This window comes from Ambystoma mexicanum, chromosome 4q (genome assembly GCF_040938575.1).
Source record: "Ambystoma mexicanum isolate Mex_15411 chromosome 4q, UKY_AmexF1_1, whole genome shotgun sequence".
NCBI classification, from domain to species: domain Eukaryota; kingdom Metazoa; phylum Chordata; class Amphibia; order Caudata; family Ambystomatidae; genus Ambystoma; species Ambystoma mexicanum.
In genome coordinates, this window is record NC_090928.1 from 564,234,381 (window position 1) to 564,254,351 (window position 19,971).

A 19,971-nucleotide genomic window follows, 5' to 3' on the forward strand; every position below is an offset into this window, starting at 1 on the left:
TACACACGCACAGGCCATTCGCGTGTGAAACTTCTCGCGCACCTCTGAAATACACGCGCACAGGCCAATCGCGTGTGGAACTTCTCGCGCACCTCTGAAATACACACACACGCTCCCCCAGGCCCGATCACGTGTGGAACTTCTCGCGCACCCCTGAAATACACGCGCACAGGCCAATCGCGTGTGAAACTTCTCGCGCACCTCTGGAATACACGCACCCAGGCCAATCGCGTGTGGAACTTCTCGCGCACCCCTGAAATACACGCACACGCTCCCCCAGGCCCGATCACGTGTGGAACTTTTCGCGCACCTTTGGAATACACGTGCCCAGGCCAATCGCGTGTGGAACTTCTCGCGCACCCCTGAAATACACGCACCCAGGCCATTCGCGTGTAATACTTCTCGCGCACCCCTGAAATACACGCACATGCTCCCCCAGACCCGATCGCGTGTGGAACTTCTCGCGCACCCCTGAAATACACGCACCCAGGCCATTCGCGTGTAATACTTCTCGCGCACCCCTGAAATACACGCACACGCTCCCCCAGGCCCGATCGCGCGTGGAACTTCTCGCGCACCTCTGAAATACACGCGCCCAGGCCAATCGCGTGTGGTACTTCTCGCGCACCCCTGAAATACACGCACCCAGCCCGTTCGCGTGTGTAACTTCTCGTGCACCTCTGAAATACACGCACACGCTCCCCCAGGCCAGATCGCGTGTGAGACTTCTCACGCACACGTGTTCCCGAAACCCGTAATACACGTTCCCCGCTTTGCCAGTCCGGTAAACTGGTACAGGGTTGGCGCAGCCCTTTGCGATGGTTTTGCGATCTTGATGGCTTTTCATTGCGCGAGGGCGTTCTTGGGGGCGTAACTGGCGCTGCTGCAGGGTCGCTGCGCCACGTCTGCTTTTGGAGGTGAGAATCCATGAATACGCTGTGCGCGGAAATTGATTTTATCGCACGCGGCTGGCGCAGACATTCTCACGGGCACGCTGTGTGCCAGCCGCGTGCGACACTTTTGTGAGGAATTACATGAATCGGGCTGATAGTGTTTAACAGATGTATAAAAGGTATGAAAACTGGTTTGGTGAAAGGATTTTTGTATGTCTCCAAAGCTTTATATTTCAGCAGAGGGAAGTAAATAGGAGGCACTGTGGTGTCCACACCACAGTGGTAAAAATAAAAATACAGCTGGAGGTAAAATCAGACAACGGGGAAAAAGTATATACAAGCTAGAAAGCTGGTGTTTTGTACGAATGTTGTTCTACCATGCATGCTAATGGGGAACAGAGCCCTCCAAGGGCATAGGCCTCTGGCGTAGATAAGCCATTGGCACAACCTATATGCGATAATTGACATTATTTGTGATCTTACTGGCTTCCCTCATAAATGTGCTAAGCCTGGGTGGATGTTTACAGTCAGCCCAAAGTGTATCATAGTTATAAAAGGGAGAAGGTTTGTCTTATCATATGGGGTATTTTAAACCATTTGCTCACCACTAAATTACCACCAAAATGAGGTAATGCCAATTTACTTCCCAAAATACTACAATAGTAAATTACTGCCAACTTAGGTAATAGTCCCAAAGAAAAAACCTCTTACAAGAAGAAAAGCAATTATTTTATCTTTTGCAGTTGTTTTTCCCATGGCATGCAGAGAGTGATTTGCTTGGAAGCTGAAGAATCATTTTTTGCTAGCCTAATTTATGTATTTATTTATTTGTATTATGCTTACAGCTTGGCATAGCTTTGTATATAAATACAGTACAATAAAAAACATTGTTATATGATACAACTTTTCACAGAAAAGACATACATCATTCCAAGATATAAGACATTAATATATCCCATCAGATAATTTGGTTAAAATGTCAATACTTGTAGCAAAAAAGGTCATCATAAAATACATCAAATTGATGTAATTTTCTTAAACAAACGGCTCCATCATATTTTGATATCGTCCTCCCAATTTTTGTTATTATACTTATTCATACATTCATTACGCAGGGCATTAAAGCTGTTGCAGTAGCTCATCATGTGTTCAGTCGATTCAATTGTTTCCTCACCACACAGTCTGCATAAAAGCTCCCTTTACGGAATGCCACATCTTGGTCCAATAATTGCCAGTACTCTTGAAACATTAAACTTAAAGAGAAGATATTCTATGATAGTGACATTATTTGGGAAGGCAGATATGTAACCAGGGGTAATATTATTGGATTGCAGGGCTTGTATGAAAGGACCACTGTTGTTATTGGTGGATAACTGGACTAGATCACATTCTGTGTAATAAGGGTGACTTGCCAATGTAAGCTTATATTTCCATGTTAAAGGGGATAGTCCTTCACACTGAGGTTCTATCACATGAGTCCATCTGCAGTGTTTGGCTCTCATAATCCCCAAGTGCATTGATGGTTATATATGCTTGCATTACTTCAACCATGATAGTGTCATTGCCTAATGTTAGCAGAGATTCATGGCTGGTTGTAAGTTTATATTCTGTTCTAGCAGCTATGCTCATAAGATTAAATTCAAGGGGTAGGTATTCAAATGACAAGATTTGGGACATTCTAAATAATATTCACAATATTTGGGCCTCTAGTTTGGATAATCCTCCGCCTTCAATTCCATAGAGCATGCAAGGAACTATCTTGGCCGTGTACAACAATAGTATTGTCTTTAGGGAGCGAACTCCTTGATTGCTAACAAAAAGCTAATAGCATGGCACATATTCATACATGTGATTTTCACTTCATCCCATTGTACCTCTGCTTTCAATTTGTTGTCAAAGATTTCTAGCAGGGCTAATTTCTCTTGCAGGCCTGCTTGGGTATAATCAAGCAACAGCAGGTCGTCAACATATCCGAACCGGTCTATTTGGAGAGAACCTATTTTTCTGGACAGGCTCTTACCTAGTTGAAGTTCACATCCATGTCAGCTAAATGTAGGTTAAACAATGTAGCTGCCAGGATGCATCCTTGTGTAACGTTGTCCATCATCTGTAAGTGATCACCTAGTCGCCCTTCACCATCTAATCTTATGCGCATAGATGTGTCAGAGTATAGCAGCCTAATCATAGACAACAGGCCAGCTGGAATCTACCAGGAAGTACATTTATTCCATAGCCGATTCTGCAGAATTGTTTTGAAAGCAGCGCTGAAGTCTATGAAAGCTCCATACACTGGCAACTGGCGACGACCTGTGGAGTTCTTAATGGCACTTGTTACAGTCAACAGATTGTGGATCATACTGCATCCTGCTCTGACCCTGTTTGAAATGGTGGGAGCATCTTTTTAGCATTAATCACAATGTTTAAAACCTTAAGTAAGATGTTCGCAAGCATTTTGGAAATGATGTCTAGCATTGGCTAGCATGCGATAGTTCAACGGGTCATGATGAAATCCCTTTTTGTGTATAGGTAGTATTATGCTTTCTTTCCAACTCGTAGGGACAAAACCACTTTCACCAATGTAGCAAAAAAGGGTATACAGTGCTTCTGCCCAAAACCCAGAGGATAGGCGTAATGGTTCATTACATTACATGTGCCATCCGGGCCGGCGGCTCTAGATGTTGATAGCTGCATAATCTGCTTAGAGCATTCAGCGACTATGGATTTACAAGGTATGAATGTCATGTCTAGAATTTCATCGGCAAGTATAGAACAGCCAAGAGTATTTAGGATTTGGGTCTGCCAGCTACTTTCACTTACACTATTAATCGGTAAACTACATTTAGCAGCACCTTTCATAACAGCACCTTTCATAACAGACCAGATGTTTCTATTGTTATCAGTTCTGGCTAAGGTTCGCTATACGCAGCCACAGATCATTTTTATTGCTAGCCTTATGATTTCTGAACCAGAAGTGATATGCTCTTTTCTAGTTGTACAGATAGGTCTTCAGCACCATTGTGTTTACTATTGTTATTCAATGCAGCTGCCATATCTTTCTAAAGTTCCTTTTTTTATCTGTATTAGCCGATCATATTTTGTGCCATTCTAGGCTACCCAGTTCTAGCATTCACTGGTACTCTTGTAATTTATTTTTTAGCCACTGCCTCTTTGATGGTCATGACATCATCAGAAAATTCAGATAGGATAAAATGGGCGGAAAGTTCTTCTGAGCTGTGCCATTTCACCACTAAGGGGGGAAGGTTTTGGCTTTGTCTAGCTTTGTGGGATTCCACATAATGCAGTTGCCATTGGGATTGATATGTATGTCACTATTTAAGTCAATTTTAGTTTTGATTAATATGCATAACGGCAGTTGATTACTCTCGTTTCGAGTGACAACTGCCATGTTAATTATTATTTCCAGGGCCTTGGCATTAACAAATACATAATCAATGGACGTGCAAGATTTGCCACTTATACGGATCAACACATGAGATGCATCCCCGGAGTCCATTGATCATCGACATATTGTGTTTGCTTAGAAGAGTTCCCCAACCTTTGCCTTGGGTATTAGACTCATAATGAGTCAAGGGCTTGGATTACTTATCCTCAGCTTGCCATGCACTAGGGAGCCCCATTCTGGCATTAAGGTTTCTGACTATCATTGTCGGCAGGTCATTTGGATAGTGCCCCAATATTTTGGCCACAGTATCAATATTGGTTTTATAGTCTACTAGATTTGGAGGTCGTATACATTAATAAATAGATGTTGCTTAGTTGTCTATCATCGTCGACTGGACCATAGATGGTGTCCACTGGGTATCAGATAGTATAAAAGGATGACATACAGAGACTAACAGCCCACCCTTTGGCCTATCTTTGGGGATCTTTACTGCTTTGACTTGCAGTGTTGCGTCCATCAACGTCATACTGATCAAACATCCATTTTTCTTGAAGTGCAACATACTAAATAGATCAATATATGCAAGGAGGCCTTCTTCGGCATTGATGTGATTGAAACCCCTAGTTTTCCAAGAACAGATGAAGCTGCTGTCATCGAGAGGGTGTGGCAAATTGTGCCTCAAAAGATTTTGGTAGTTATTCCCAGTACCCTTCATTCTCATCAATTGCACATTAGTGGTGACCTGTTTGGTCACCTGAGCTCAACTTATCAGGTGCAATTGTGGATCAGCAGTAATTTAGTGGCATACTGCTTTCTTTCCGGTTCATACCCGGCATGCTTTTGTTGCATGTCTCTTTGGTGGTGCTTAAATCACCATATTTTGTTGTGGACATCCACACCTCAGTGCAGAAATATCCAAGCTAAAATATCTAATTTTCAAAGCATAGAATGTATTGACAAATGGCCTTGGTGTGACACCAAACGTTCGATGTCACATTTGTTGTATCCTCAAGTAGGTTAACTATTAATATGTCTTCATTTTGGATGACTCGAAGGGGGACAATATCATGTAAAATCTGCAATACAGCTACTTGATTAAGGGGGGGTGCTGGTCTATTCCAAATATCGATTTTTACTGCAGTTCTTGTATTGAATCATGATGTTCAGATCTTTCATTGCGCGGAGTAAGATTACAATCATTTGTAGATTTCATAGAGCTTTTAACAGGCACTTTGATACTAGCACTCTTACTTGGAGCAGCTGGCAGCAAGACAGCCAAGGGAACATTTGACACTTCAGCTTCACTCTCTTTCACAGAAATGCATTTCACAGCTTCTAGAACATTATCACATATGCCAATATTCATCTTACTTTTTACTTTCTGTATTTTGCCTCTTTTTTTAGCTTTAGAACATACGAGTAGTGTTCAGATATCAATTTGGTTTTCGTTTAAAACACTTGGATCACTCAAATACATCTGGATGTCATTATCCCTTTTTCTTGCTTTTTTGCCTTTAGTTTCAGGGGGAATTACGGATTGGTGGACCATTACTGTGTGACTTTGTGTGTCAATGGGAGGTAGGGGAACAGGGGCATTTTTCTCTCTACATTATTACATCGCATGTCTCTACTGTTCATTTACACAGTTCTCTCTTCAACACATTCATTCTGCAAACTGGACTCGAGGTATATAACACAGCAATTGCTGGTAACAGGCGCTGTCTTCTCACCATACATTATTGTGCGTGATATTTTCCTTTTCTGTTGTTTACCATGAGTATGCTTTCTGTGTGTTTTTTTCCTATGGTAGCAGTTAGATATGGTCACCAAAGTATACAGGTCATTAACCTGTTTGTCATTTATCAGTTCTACGTTTACTGCAGCATCTGCAGTGCTCTCCTTAATATTGGAAGACTTATTACATGTATTAGTATTACTGTCATCGGCAGAGCATCTTCACATCTCGACTCAAGCACTGGCAGTAACTTTTCTAGTATTTTGAACATAGCATCAGAAGAGATGCTTTGGATACTATCATTGCAATTCTCATCACTGAGATTACCTTCAGTGTATGAATTCAATGGGTTTGTGATTATGTCACATTCAAGTCTCTGGTTCATGGGCACTGTAGTGTCCACAACACCAGATGACTCTTTAATGGTATTTGTAGCTTGGTCTGCCGGTATTAACAGGGCATTGGGATTAATTAATTCATCATGGCTATCACTGAGTGATTTAATGGGGAGAGCCTCAGTCATATTTACAGTGTGTGTGTTAGTAACACACACAATGCCACTAGATTCCTTTGACCCAGCTTGTATTTTATCCACATCTACTCCTTCAGTATTATTGGTTGTGCCCAAGTTTAGGATAAGGGGTGTGCTAGTCTTATGTTGCTCATTAAGGCTATGAGATAAGATTCAGGCACGAGGTTCAGGATCGCAATTACTGCCTGATTATCACTTGCATTATCTGAAGTATCTTTCTTATCTGCAATGTTGTTACTCCTGCTGGACGTTTCATTATTTTCATCAGTAGATGTAACCATGTTTTCAGCTAACTGTATTGTATGGTCATGGATAAAGTTAGAAGCAACAGGTGTTCTTATGGCAGTATATTCCACTATTTGTGTTCTATTTCCTTGTGTGAAAGTATGTTTTCAATTCATTTGGAACTCAAGCAAGGGAGTGAGTTGGTTAGGTCAGTAGTGAGTTCTAGCACAGCCTGTAGCTCTTCTATAGTATTATGGGGTAGCTGGTTCTTGGAAAACACACATCCTTTTTGTGTACACGCTCTCCTAGGGTGATGGCAAGCAGAGCATGTTAATTCAGATGTGAGTACAGAGACTACCATATCGGTATTGTTTGCTTGTGGTTGGATGAAAGGTGCAGCGTTAGGATTTAAAGCAACCTCATTTGCTGCTACTTATAAACTGCTGATTTCCTTTTCTCTCATATCCGTTACAGCAGCTATAATGTACTAGGGATGATCTACTTATTATTTGTGTTATACAATCCAAGGTGTACAGCTATCTATATTATTTGGGACTGTATGTTGTATTTGAGTTGGTTGAAAGCAGGATGATTGATAAACAATCACAATAGATTACACAACTTTTCAACTCAGAGCTTAACAGCCAAAACAGTACTTGCTCAAAGCACTTCCCTCAAATGCGTGTGTGCAAATGTGTGCCGCCTGTACAGATATAGGTGCTTTCTGGGCCAGTGGGCCACAATAATTTTAAATAAATAGCAAAAAGTCCGTCAGAGCATCTGCACAGTAGTTTCACTGTAAAACACTTAGCATGGAGTGCTTCTCAATGCGTTTAGAACAGTTAGTGACAGACTGAACTTATAGATAATGACTTGCCATCTGGCCACCAGACCATTTTTGCAGAGCTAGCTTAATAGCTACTGCAGGGCACCGACTTCAAACACTTAAAACAACAAAAAAGCTACTTCTCGCCATTTTCTTTGTGTGTTCTGCTTTGAATTCCCCACTACCTGACAGCTGGGTGTCTTCTTTCTGATTCCACAGTAAGCCTGGAAGCCTGCCTGCATGTTTTCCTCACTGCTAATTTGGCCCAAACATTGTTCTACAATTTACAGAGATTCCCCAAAAGGCTACACACCTGCTCCTACCAAATAACCATGATGGTGACGTCTCTACTAATCTGCGGAAGAATGCGCTGACAGCTGGCCTGAGGGCAGTCAAGATTCTGCAGCAGGAAGTCAAAATATCCTTGGTGAACAAAATATTCAAATGGATGTTGAGTTGCAATAGAAGAAGTAGAAAGTGCAATGCAACAAACTAAAGTTGCAGATGTGAATTGTGATGACATAGTTAGTAAACTTAATGTAGAACAAAATAAATGATAGTGTACAATTAAAGATAGGTTCTTACAAGGTTTTTGGAGACTTGTTATAATTAACTCCTGTGAAAGGTCAACCAGTTTTCAAGATGCTGCAATCTAAGGATAGTCAAACAAGTATAGGGAGTATTGGTAATTTTAACCTTTGGAATTGTTTTGAATTTCCAGGAAATTACCATTAACATGAGGCAATCTGCTGACTTAAAGTATGCAGACATGCTAAATTAGATTTGTATAGCTTTTCTGCAGGAGAATGTGAAATCAATCTTACAGGGAAGACTGATTGCTAACATGTTTCAAGCATATTGCACTGCGTCTTATGTCATGTTGACACTTGAGGAAAGAAACATTGCTTGCATTGCTTTGATGTGTACACTTGCAGAGTATAACAGGTTCACATCTTCAATGCTGCTATCAGATGAGTGATTGTATTTCACACTTGTCCTCAAAGTACAAATACTGAACATGTTGAAGTTAAATTTTATTGTGTAGAAGAAACTCATTTGATTTCTCTGACCTATGCATGTTTAGTGCTTTTTAAGGATACCTTTGTGAAAAGAGACGGATTCCCATTGTGCTTTGCATATGCAATTAATATTCATGTATCACAAGGCTTGACTTTAGAATCAGCACTTATTGACATTGGTAATACAGTGTTCAAGGAAGGAATGTCAAATGTAGCTCTGTCACATGTAACAAATATTGAAGGTGTATTTTTAATAAACTTTAATGAAAGAAAGTGACTGCTGACATTTCTTATATTGAAGAATATAATAGGTTATGTGTACTGTATGCTCCTTACCTGAACCATATATCTGTAGCTGCTAAGGATTTAACAAGGAAACATAAGGATTCAGTGAAACTACATTCAAATACAATTATTCCTCTAAAGGCTAAAAAACAAGACAATCTACCGTAGTTGGAAAGTCATTCAAGTATGAAATGCTCCCATTGTCTATTTAGTAATGAAACAGGAGTAGAATGATATTCTAAAGCAGCTTTATGTATGTTGTTTCAAATGACACCATTGATGCAAGAGATAGCTTCTATAGCAGACAAGCAGCTATGTGTGGAACTTTCATTTCTTAAGATATATGTAGCTACAAAAACAAACAGTACACATGTTCAGTGTCAATCCTAAATGCAGTAGCTGTAGCAAGTGGAAATCAACAATTTTCTCAAAATACGCAGCAAGATAGTCTTTGATTTATTATTGTTGGAAACTGTAAGTGTAGATAGATATGTAGGAATTAGTTAAAAGTGAAATCATATGTGCCCCAATGTAAGAAAGATTAAAGTACTCCGGATATTTCTGAAACATGTTTATATGTACCTAATTAAGAACGAAAAATGCAAATGTTTCTGATCGTCTAACTAAAGCATTCCATGACATGCAATGCAGTGACTGTGGTTGTAATTTACAATCTATGCTGCAAATTCTAGTTTTTAATACGTATTTATTTATTATGTTTCAATGATACAGTATAGAGGGTAGCAACATTAACACATCAGTATATCTATTGTGGGTTACTTATTGGTGGCGAGAAAAAGGATGCAGGCATTGTTTTTAAACAGTATTCCAATTCAATAAAACAATGAAAATAGCGTAGTTTAAGTGTTAGTTTATTTAATGTTTAAAGACGTGTTATTGCAATGTGGACATTTTCAGAAAAGTTGTGTATTGTATTGTGTTATTACACCATAGATATTTTTTGTTTTTGTATATTAGTTTATACAACATTGTCCAAAAAAAAAGAAAGGTTGTGTATGGTGTTGTGTTATTACAACATGGGCATGTTTTGTTTGTTATAGTGGTTTATACAACATTGTCATTATTTTCTTAAGTGTGTAGGTGGTGAAAAAAGGAGACACACCAATTTGAAAAAGAAGTATTCTAATAACAATTTTGAGATTATTATTATATTTTAAACATAACTTGGATGTAATAAAAAAGTATTCTTCTCTGCACACAATTGTTGTGCAAATAAACCATTCCCATTTTTTTAAAAAAATTCAAAGATGATGTGCAGATTTTCAGATGTCATTATTAACTTCATATGTGTTTATGTGGCCAAACAAAGGATGCACACAGATTTCACAAGAAGTATGGAAATGACATGTGTTAGGATTTTAGTGTAGCTTGTGTTAAGTGTTAATCATAACTTGGATGTAATAAAAAAGTATTCTTCTCTGCACACAATTGTTGTGCAAATAAACCATTCCCATTTTTTAAAAAAATTCAAAGATGATGTGCAGATTTTCAGATGTCATTATTAACTTCATATGTGTTTATGTGGCCAAACAAAGGATGCACACAGATTTCACAAGAAGTATGGAAATGACATGTGTTAGGATTTTAGTGTAGCTTGTGTTAAGTGTTAATATATTCACACAAACACAAGTTTTTATTGTCTACCTATTATTTGAAATATTGGTATGACCAGATTTAAACATATGTATACTCAAAATAATTATACAATGTTGATATGTCTTCATACAATTATTTGTAAAACTGAAGACATATTATATGTTTTGGTTTCCTGTTTAAGGTTGCATATGTTATTCTGCACATTTGTCATCTTTATAATAATGTTTGTACATAATTGAAACGCAGCTTCATTGTAGTAACATTACTGCACACATTATTGAAATTGTGGGCAATTCTACTTATAATGTGTTGATGCATATGTGGTTAGTGTAGTTGAGATAATCATACAGCATTTCATTTCTCTGTAGTATACTCTAGATACTGCTTCTCTATGAACCTGTTATTCATTTAAGTTATCATTTAGTGGTACTTATATAAAGTGAGATAATTTGAATTATAGGGTGGTAATAGAAACCGTATAGTTAAGGTGAGTCGGCCTCCCAAAGTTCTATCATTATTAACTTTTGATTTGAGTAATGTGTTGGCCAAAAAAACCTGCCCCCCCACCACTGAACTGCAAAGTTTTGTAAAGATTTATTAAAAAATAAAAAAAGTTAGTAAGCATCAAAAAGTTTTTTCTCCAAAAGTGCAGCCTACTTCTGATTTATTTTACCATAGACAAACAAGGTGAATTTTTGGCAAAGTGCACAGCCCAAACTGCTGGAAGGATTTGGACCAGGTCTGAAACAACTTGGGCACGAAGCATTGACTCGCAATTCATGCATGGTTTGGGGTTATTCCATGCAGCAGTTATTTAAATATTTGATGGAGAAGGGGTTGCCCCTTCCTAAAAATAGATAGATATATCTCAGGGATTTACCCCAAACCCGGGGCTTTTAGAAATAAAATTACTGCATTCTTGTTTTTCTCTCCATGAAAGAGATATCTGCATTTATAGCCGAGGATATGGGTGAATGAAAGGAAGAAAAAAAGCAATTTGCAGATCAAAAACATGCACATGCCACCTGGGTAGGGGTGGGGGTGTGGATAGAGGGCTCCAAGTGAAATGTGGGAGTTGGAGGGGGTCTAAGGACTGAGTTGGCAAAACAAAGCATTCTGTAGCCTCGGCTATAGCCTCAAACAGCCGACATGTCAAAGCAAACTTTGTCACAGAAACAGCGTGTGTTGTGAGGGTCAAGGCAGAGGGCACAGGAGGTGAGGAAGCCATCTGGGAGTGGGGGGAGCTGACACAAATGAAGGGGGCAGATGTTGAGGGCATGGGGGCAGGAACACATTTTTAGCTAGTTTGTCGATATTCACAGCTATATCCAAGGTTATGGAGGACTACAGGCCCGTGGTTAAGAGGCTATTTTCTGGTGTCAGGGTTTCATTTTTTTTTAAAGTCATTTTTATAGGTATAGTGATGTTGGGGGGAGAAAAATCACTGGCCGTAGCCAAAGGCCATGGTCAGTGACACAGAAGGTATTTGGGAGCTTTATCTAATTTGGTTGTGTGTTTTCATACTTTTGTACATGTGAGAGTGTGGAGAAAAACAGTAGAAAATAGTTTAAACAAAATAATACAAAAAGGAGCCACCTTACTCTAGTTCTAGATGCTCCATACACTGTATGCTAGTCTGTCTATTATCACTTATTCTATTATATCTTGTGCCTATTATTTTTTTTCATACCTAGTTTACTGTCATGTACTATTCTCTTCTTTCTTTCTCTTCCACTACCTTGCATAACTGCATGATCAGTGTTGTACTGTATTGATCTTTTAAGTTCTATTGTATTATAAAACCTGTAACCGACAATGTGTAACCATGGTTATAATAAAAGTCAATGAACTGTAACTGTGGGTATGATAAAACATTTCTGGGGTTATTATAGGCCTCAATGTGCAAAAAAGTATGCTGCTTGTACTGGGACGAGTCCTTTCTAAGGATGATTGATTATGTATATATGTATGAAAATCTATGTGACCTACTTCCCTAAAGTTTCATATTGTAAACGCTGCTAGCAAAAATTAAATTAACTCTATGAGTGATGAGTCATTTTAGGAAACGTTGAAAAAGTAGTTTGATGTAATTTCATTGTTTTGTGTATTTATATGTGATGGATGTAATTTCATTGTATTTGTATATTCATATGTGATAAGTTGTCTTTTAAAGCCCTCTGTTGCAGTACACAGTGTGTAGTATTTTAGCATATTTGCTTTGCTCTCTTTATTATCATGCATTTTACATAACACATTTTAACTACCATTGTATTACTACTGTATCGTTTGTCATTTATAGTAGCTATTTTTTCCCAAAAAGAAATCTAATAACTGCAACTACACAGCACCCACCCGTTGCGAGGGTTGCTACCTGTGTTTAAAAGTGGCACCATGTGCAGCCGTGGCTACAAACCAACAAATGGGATGTCAATTGTTTGTGGACGTGTCACAGTCGCAGGTAATAACAGCCAAACTGGCAAACCTTCGCTATAACAAGCATGTGCATATGCACATCAATGCTTTTTCATCTTTTGTTTGGTTGTACTGATAGATGTGGCGACTGTTATAGCCGCGTCCATTGGACCATAAATTTCTGTGCAGTAATCATATTTCTTCGTGGATGATGCAGGTCAGTATTTTTTCTGTGTGTGTCATTTTGTGTGCTTAGGATGTTCTCTTATCTTATTTGAAGTTTTGAAGGTAGACCTAGTTTGGTTTTCGATCTGTAGAAATTGTACTTGTAGCCATGGCTACAAGAAAGATGTGCAGCCATGTTGTATAGCCACGGCTACTAAAGCTGTGGGACAGGGTTTTGTGTGTGTTTCAGTGTTTCTAATTGGCTGGTATTAATGTTGTAAATGTGTACTTGTTTGTAATAGGTTGCAGTGAGTATGTGTCGGCTATTTAATTTGTTTTCTTAGAATATAGTCGCTGACGTGCTTGCAGTCTACGGCAGTCTCCTGTTCCTTTCAGTCTGCTTTCCATTGCTGTGGTGGGGGGAGTGACTCCCCCCATCTTTCCTTATTAGAACATCATAAACCGGGTCCCGCTCCTCCGGAAAACCAGGAGCCCCAGCTAACAAAGGACCCACCTGCATTGGGGGTCCACCAGCTAGTCGCTACCCCCCTAAAAGTGTCAATTCTGCCCACACCTTCGGTTATTACCATCTTTTCAGCTAAATTAGCTGATCTTCGAAATAAAGAAGAAATCAAAGTGGAAATCCACCAAATACACAAAAATGAGGACCTCTCCAGTCTCCCAAAAAATAGTGCTATTGGCAAGAGTACTGAGGACTGCTCGTACTCTACAATTGATTACTCTGATGATGATTTGGATGTATCAGGGCATGCTACTAAACCTCCGACCATCCCCCAAAGACTCAACTTTTCAGAGCCACACTCTACGCCGACAGAAACAGTTATCACAAGCCACCGCAATCCCACGGCAGCCAGTAACACTAAGCATCAGTTACAACATAGTACAACGTCTTTCTCCAAGTGTACTAAGCAGCAATCATGCAAAAAACTATTGATGAAAGACAAAACAGCATAGCGTTTCTTTAAGGCCCAAAAAACACCAGCGATGGGATCCATAGTCGACTTCTTTGCAACGAAAACAAAACACCCCCTGGAGGATGACAAAGCTAAGATATCAGACGCCGAACTTATGGAAGGTACCCATCAAGATCTGATTCAGGAAAGTGAAAAAGATTCTTTGCGCAAACTTGCGTTTTTGAAAAGATGGCAACTAAAAGCGGAGAGGCCCGGACTTGGAACCACCTTTAAGGCATTGGAACCTAAACCGACACCAAAGGTGACAACATTTTTCACTGACCAAGTCCAAACCAATTGTGTCCCTGTGGCAAATAAGCGTGTTGAAGACTATGTGCCAAGAGTTTCCATAACCCCAAAGAAGACACAACATCTGACTGAACTCCCGGACCAAGATCTAACAAACTTGCACGGCCAGGAACTGAGGAAAAGAGATGCACTTCCTGGTTGTCCCACCTATGGGAACTCCGCAAGTGAGTGGCCCAATAATTTATGTCGATCCCCAATGGGAAGAAGCAAGCCTGATTCTATGCTCGACTCCAGGCTCACCCATCACACCATTAAAAAGAAAAACAGACCTTCTTGCCATTATGTCATCTTTGACTATAGCACTAGCTTCCTTTCATTAAGCTGTATGAAGCGCTTAATGACACAGCAAAAGATCAAGTAACTCTCTTGGCCTTCATCCAAACGCGACTTTCCTTCATTGAAGGTTATATTACAGCAAAAGAAATTAACAAACCTCCTACGGGAGAAGCCTTTTTGCAATCTGGAAACTCAGCGGTCTCTACAAAGTGCTCGAAGTCAATTCAAACGGAAGAGCAACCCATCAAAACCTTCCAATTTACAGGAAACTCGGCAAAAAAATCCACAATAGCCCTTAACAGCCAAACAAAAAGTGAGCCTCCTGGCCAGACCGCAGTGAAAATAGCTGATGTTCCTCCTTTGAGCTTGATTTCACTGAAATAAAAAGAAAAAACAAAACACTTGAACAGTAAGACTATGTTGTCGCCCTCAGAAACTTAACCTGAAAAACGCGACCAAACCCCAATTGAAAAATGGATGTGCAACCTGGTCCTCTGACCAATCCATCCAAAAAGACTGTGTTAAACTGAGCTGGCCATCTAAGACGACGACGAGCAGGTCCTCAGCCAGACTTAACATCAATGAAGATAGTCTGGCATCCTCACTAAAACAATCCTGCCTACCTTTTGAGCCTAAATCCAATGATCCTACTCTTCTTCCTCAACCAAAGACTTCACAAACTCTCAATAAGGGAAAGCAGGATATGAACGACACTACCTTGTCAATTACGGAACGTGAGTTGATGGAGGCGGCCTTAAATGAGACAGAAACTTGGGAGGCCGGGGACGAGGTCGACCGGAATCCACCACAAAAAAGGAAAAGAAATGCAAACAGTCAATCTCCTGCCCCAAGTGCTGTGGATCGGGATCATAAACAAAAAACAAGAAAAAAAGACGCTCTTAGCAGAGCAAACAAGTCCAATCTTCCTAACACTGGAGGAGAAGAAACAAAACCTCCTGGCAAAAAATAAAGGTACGCAAATGTTCCAATATCCACCGGCCAAGAAAACGGATAAGTTCCCTGTGCGGTCTACGTCCAGGCCCCGTCCATCTAATAGGAAGCCATCAACAAGAGGAGACCCTCAAAAACTAAAATATGAATGACCGACAGAAAACTCAATTCATTGGCGCACCAGAGTTCATAGAAGTCGCCACAGGGAAGAGAGTTCTATCACAAGAGATTGGACCACGAAAAGGCAACCTAAATTAGACCCTTCTGCCAGACCCTCGGTTACACCAAGGATACAACGGAATTCAAACTCCAGAGGGCCCAGAAACTTGACCCCACCAAGAAAAAAAAGCAATGAACGCTGAGCCAAAAGAGAACTTCTAAGACATTCTGCTAGGTCTACCAAGACCCGCACCTTTACCCTGAAAAGCATCTGGAAAGAAGACGCATCTTTCATTCTGAACAGAAAAACCATTTAAAAAATGTTGCACTTGGTCCCAGCACTCAAATCTCTATCAACAAAAGAGCTTACATTCGTGGAGTTTCAAGACAAAAAGCGAGTTGACAGTGTTTATCTACATATACAGTCAGAAACAACAAAGTCACTCTTAACTAAGGCAAAAAACAAATGAAGAGCTTTGGGATATGACCTCATAGACTATGAGAGCAACGAAGGTCACGAACACAAAGAGCGTTCAACAGACCATTTGGATAGACGCTCACGAGCCAGAAAGATGAACGACCAATGTACCTATAGGATCTCATACTCGCATGAGCGTGCCCCATCACTTTCAAATGGGTGTAATGTAAGGTTCGCCCAGCCGAACCAAAATGAGGGCCACTGTCTAAGCTCTTTGGAATTGGAAAGAGTCCCGCCGGGACCCCAGAAAAACTGGAACATTACTATCGAACAAGACATTTCAACCAAAGGAAAAGACAAGTTAAACGGCGAACAGAACCAAATTAGTCTCAAATAAGACACAGATCGATGGGCCGGACTGCCTAAAGCCCTGTCAACAAAGCAAAGATACTAGCAATCAAATAAAGGACAAACAAACAAGGATTCCTCTAGTCAGCCTTCTAACACGGGATCTATTACCGGCCTGACCTTGGGTTCCTGGAATACCCGAGGTTTTACTCACCTACTACACTCCTCAGATGTAAACCTCGGATCATATGATATCTGGTGTTTCCAAGAAACATGGATTCAATACAAACCAACGATAGAGGGCTACGTAACCATCTTTTCTCCAGCCCTGAGAGGAGCTATAGGTCGACCAAGGGCCGGACTATTGATCGCCCTGCGCATTGGAGCCAACCTCCAGTTTCTTAAAGTCATAACGGACGAGCCGCATATTTTGGCAGCCCTGATTCAATGAGGCACCAGCCTGCAAGACCCAAGTCAACGAAAGAAAATAACTTACCCACTGGTAAACTTGTACTGGAACCCGAAAGAATGCGTAACCAAGCACTTTCTACTGAAAATCGAAAACATCCTGAAAGACGCCATATCAAATGATTCAATCGACAGTATAATCATTTGTGGTGACTTAAACGCCAAGATATTGCAAAAAAGAGCTGAAAACTCACAAATAAAAGCTAATATCACAACATTGCCAGAAAACTCCCTACAAAGAGGAAAGAAATGGGCAAACTTGATGGATACTTTTGATGTTCACAATGCCCACTTTTTGGGTAAAGCATTTTACCCGGTCCTTCCAACCTGGGAGTTATCCGGAAGACGCACAACTCTAGACTATGTCTATCTCTCTAGAGACCTTCTGATGCAGGATACATGTTTGAGGTTATCAGAACACTCAACAGCGACCACAACCTTCTGAAAACGACATGGACAGTTTCCCGGCTACATACCCACAAGAGTTTGTGCGCTCTGAGAACGGCCAAAATCGAGACTCATGCTAATTCTACACGTTTGAGATTGAAAGGCTCAGCCATCACGACACTAACCACAAATTATTGTCAAGCAAAAGCACGGGACAACTCAAAAGAGTCAACCAGCCTCACGGACTACTGCCCATTACTACAGCCATACCAGGTTCAAAAAATTGGCAGCCTCATTAAAGTGAAGACCCACCATCACAACTTGATACTTAAAGAGAAAAGGCTTATGATGAGACGAGCCATAAGAAAGGCCAGATGTTTTCCTTCTACTACTAACAGAGAAGCAGCTCGGATTTCAACCAATGTTTACAAGAACGGGTTAAAAGGTTTCAAACTCCAGCTCTATCAAGACGATTCAGAGCAAATGCTGAGAGTTCTCACTGGCAAGCAAACAAAGGCTTTCTGGTCATTGATTGCTTCAAAAAGCTTATCAAGTGAGGACTCTCTAACATCAAGCGTCCCAGAGGAAAACTGGATCACCCATTTTTCAGCCCTCTTCGATTTACCCGAAAAAGGGACGCAGCCTTTGAAACACCGAAGTACCCACTGGGATATCGAACTTGATCCAGCCTGCATCGAATCTAAAATCAAAAAACTTAAATCATCATGAGCTCCTGGCCCCGATGGTCTGTCAAATATGGATTTAAAATCTAACCAGGCAAGCTGGTCCATCCTGATAGCGGAAATCTTTGAATCATGCATGGCAACCAGATCTATTCCGACGTCCTGGAAGACAGCAAATGTAGTGCCAATTTACAAATCAGGAGACAGAGGCGACCTGAACAACTACCGCCCTATTGTACTCCTGATTGCATCAGAAAACTCTTTGGGTCTTTCCTACTCGATAGCTTCAAGGCCTAGGTGTCTTCTTCAGAAGGGTGGGACAACTTCCAAACTGGCTTTAGGAAAAATCTAAGCACCATGGTAAACATATTTACTATCAACATTCTCAAAGCCATAGTTCAGGAAGGGGGACTCAACGGCACATGTCTACTCTCCTCATCAATTTGCACACGCTGCTGAGTAAAGCAAGGATGTCCCTTGGCACCGGCACTTTACAATGCCTACACCAGCGATTACCAACATGTTGAAAGAAATGTTAAAGCTTTCCCTCCCTCTCTGGGCTCTGAAAAGATCAGCAGGCTGCTTTACGTAGTTAATATCATTCTCATTGTCCAAACGATGATAGGGCTACAGAGAAAACTGGACAATTTGAATGAATATTTGAAAACTAACGATTTGGAAAGCAATGCCTCGAAAACTAAAGTGATGTGTCTAATTAAAGCGGCCAAACGAAAAACATCAGAGGCATGGTTCCTCAATGACGTCCGCCTCGAAGAAGTGGAATCTTTCAGATACTTGGGTACCATCTTCAGCAACAAGATGAATGAGCAACCAATGCAAGATTTTTTGATCCATAAAAACAAAACCTTAACTAATCAATTGATCATTATGGACAAAAAATGGGGTTGCTTCTCAGTTAAGGCTGCAACTAACTTCTACAGGATGAAAGTGGTTCCAGTGCTTACCTACGGAGTGGCAGCCATCCCAAGTATTCCAGACTCAATCTGGCCCAAACTGGAAGGCTTTCTTTGGAAAAAGGTTCTCCGACTGCCTACCTGTACACCAATAACTCTTATAAGAAGAGAACTCGGCCTTATCTCACTTGAAGGCACAGTATCCCTTAACAGCTTGATGTTCTACAGGGAAGTGAGATTATCTAACAAGAAAATCTATGCACTAATCCAAGAAGAAATCGAGAAAGGCACAAAGAAAATGCTCAGAACCTGGATAAATAAAAATCAAACTCTCCTAAAAGCGATAGGAAGTTCAGAGGACGAGCTCGCAGCCAATCCAACAAAGACAGCAAAAAAATTGAAAGAAACCGATTGGTGCGACACACAGCTGAAAGCACTAAAGTACAAATTTGCGGACCATCTTCCGCCATTTGCCCAAAAAATAAACAAGCCTATTAGCTACTTATTGAAGTTTCCACACAAGACCTTCCGCTCGACGTTCCTGAGAGCAAGACTGAACATTTTAAAAACAAACAAGGTTTTGAGAAGCCGAGGCAAATCTGAGACCGACTCTTGTCGTTTTTGTTTGAACCAAGACTCAAAGGAAAGTCTAAAGCATTTGATTCCCCATTGTCCTGGTACCAGTGGCAACAGGGAAGTCCACCCAGGTCATCTCTATTCTAAATTTTCAAGACTGGACGAGGACTACTGGTGGACTTTCTTGATGAATGGGCTAAGTCAAAGACCAGTCATCGCTTTGGTAAACTTTTTGCACAGTCTGAACTTGGACACCACCCGTTAATGAATGGAAAAAACCCTAAAGGATTTAGCCCAACTTGTCAATCAACTTGAAGAACCAAAATGGAAAAAATGGAAAACACATTAAAAACATTCAATGAAACAGGATTTTTCTTTATGTAAAAACTGTTAATT